Source organism: Rutidosis leptorrhynchoides, chromosome 1 (assembly GCF_046630445.1).
Source record: "Rutidosis leptorrhynchoides isolate AG116_Rl617_1_P2 chromosome 1, CSIRO_AGI_Rlap_v1, whole genome shotgun sequence".
NCBI classification, from domain to species: Eukaryota; Viridiplantae; Streptophyta; class Magnoliopsida; order Asterales; family Asteraceae; genus Rutidosis; species Rutidosis leptorrhynchoides.
This window is the reverse complement of record NC_092333.1, coordinates 190,401,678-190,404,181: the sequence shown is the minus strand read 5'-3', so window position 1 is coordinate 190,404,181 and position 2,504 is coordinate 190,401,678. Positions and strand designations below refer to the sequence as shown.

The 2,504-nt window shown below is 30.8% G+C and overlaps 1 non-coding gene across 1 annotated transcript; it reads right to left on the bottom strand.

The window, feature by feature from the left end:
* Positions 1-2,159: 2,159 nt before the first annotated feature.
* LOC139887362 (small nucleolar RNA R71) lies at positions 2,160-2,266 on the bottom strand. Its single transcript, XR_011773197.1, has one exon. It is a non-coding gene; the product is annotated as a small nucleolar RNA R71 (small nucleolar RNA).
* Positions 2,267-2,504: the final 238 nt, after the last annotated feature.

The following is a 2,504-nucleotide window of genomic DNA, read 5'->3' as shown; positions in this document are numbered from 1 at the left end:
ATTCTACGATAAGGTACACTGCCTATAAGTGTTGTAGCAAGGTTTAGGTATATCCATTCTATAAATAAATAAATAATTTGTGTAAAATTGTATCGTATTTAATAGTATTTCGTAGTAAAATATAATCTATTCCGTACTACACCTTGCACACATCAAGTATTTTTGGCGCCGCGACCGGGGAACTCAACAACGCCGAAAGCGAAACGCTATAAAAAAATTTTAGTTTTTAAGCTATTTTTGTAAAAAAAAATATTTACATAAGTTTTAAAAATATAAAAACATAAAAAAAGGAAAATATATTTCTATATTTTTAAGAGTTTAAATTAAAAAGTTTTTTTTTAGTTACAAAAACTAATAAGTTTTTTTTTATATAAGTTTTTGTTATATTATATTTTTCTTTAAAATAAGAAAATAAAATAAATCAAAGTAAAAAGTAAAAAAAAAAACAAACTAAACCTGCATTTTTTTTGCCTGCATAGTAATCTGAATCTGCATCCATGCGATCGCATGGCTGCACCTTTTTAAACTCATGCGACCGCATGGTCGTGTCTGATAGGTTCTGAACCTCAGCTGGTACGGATTAGGGTTTGTTTTCATTATTATTATTGTTTATTAATTACATTAGGGTTTAATTTAAATATTAATTAGTTTAAGTTTTGTTTAATTTAAGTGTTAATTAGTTTTATTAATATATAAATTAATAATTTTATAAAATAATAATATAAAAATAATATTTTTATAAAAATAAGTAATTTTATCATTTTTTTGTCTCTTTTTATAAATTGTATATTTTGATCTTTTAATTTATAATTTGTATTTTTATTGTTCGTAATTAGGTTTAAGATTAGTATTTTTCCGTAGTAATTTTATATTTCTAGATTCTTAAGCTTTGCCGTAAAATCCCTTAAGTGCTTTTTCTTTAGATTAAGATTTAGGCGCTTTAGAATTTTACGACGTCACTTATCGCTTTAGTTTTAAATTGATTTAATGCCTAATTAAGTTATTGTCGTTTTGGATATAGAATTCCTTTAAGCTTTAATACCTTTAGACCCAACTTTTAGTCTTAAGTTTTTAGAATTTTAAGTTTCGACGCTTTATTTTCTTATTTTTGTTTTTCGACGCTTATTTTTCGACCTTTTATTTTTTGACGTTTTTCGACGCATTTTTTTCTTTCTCATTTCTACGCTCTAGTTTTTAGGACATAGAATTTTCTTTATTTTCTTTAAAATTTTGACGAAAAATTATTTTAAGCTGTTAAATTGATAGACATCCAAAATTTTCTGCTTCGTAGTAATAGTTGGATTTGTTAGTGGCTGAGCTGTGGATTTTCCGACTTAAAGGATCCTGGCTCCCTGCTGCATATTTTGGCTATTCGAAACGTAGGCAAAAGCAGAAAAGTCTATTAATTTGATAACTTATATAATTTTTATCTTTATAACTAATAGGATATTCAGTGAATGCACCGAGCAAAACGTTAACCATCTTTCATACGTTCACCTCATGTAACTCGATCAAGACATCTAGCCAATATTGTCGCCGTTGATTTTTCTTTAGAATCGTCATCTAGTCGACCAAGTACTCCAATTCAAATTTCCGATAATCCATTTTTTGAGTCCGACCTCACAATTGAGAACCCGGAGGATATTCAAGGACAATTCAGAGATCCTGAACCAATAATCATTCCTCCTGAACCACAAATTGCTCATCCAGAGATTGTCGAGGAAGAAACCATTAAATCAGAATCCACTAGTGATTCAGATTCAACAAATTTAATCATGGAAAATCCGGAACCTCTAAGTATGGAAGACCGAATGAGAGCTAAACGCACTGGCTAAGGTCACGCAATTACTCAACCAGACATTAATGCACCAGATTATGAAATCAAAGGACAAATCCTACACATGGTAACTAATCAAACGCATTTTAGTGGTGCACTGAAAGAATATCCAAACGAACATCTTCGAACTTTTAATAGGATCTGTACTCTATTTAAGATCAGATAAGTTGTGGATGAACAGATCTATCTCATGTTATTTCCCTGGACTTTAAAGGGAGAAGCCAAAGATTGGTTAGAATCGTTACCTGAAGGGGCGATTAACACATGGGATGTCTTAGTTGAAAATTTTCTTAAAAGATTTTCTCCGGCATCTAAGGCCGTGAGACTTCAAGGAGAAATTATTACGTTCATGCAATAGTCAAATGAAACTCTATATGAGGTATGGACAAGATTTGGAAAGTTGTTGAAAGGATGTCCTCAACATGGTTTAGACACTTATCAAATAGTACAAATATTCTACCAAGGATGCGACATTACTACACGAAAATACATCGACATAGCAGCTGGTGGTTTCATTATGAAGAAAACCGCAACTGAAGCTTACAAAATTATTGATAACACAGCCTCCCACTCACATGAGTAGCACCAAGAAAAAGACATCGTTAGATCATCTAAAGCAGCTAGAGCCGATTCTAGCCATGACTTTGATTCCATTTCCGCAAGGTTA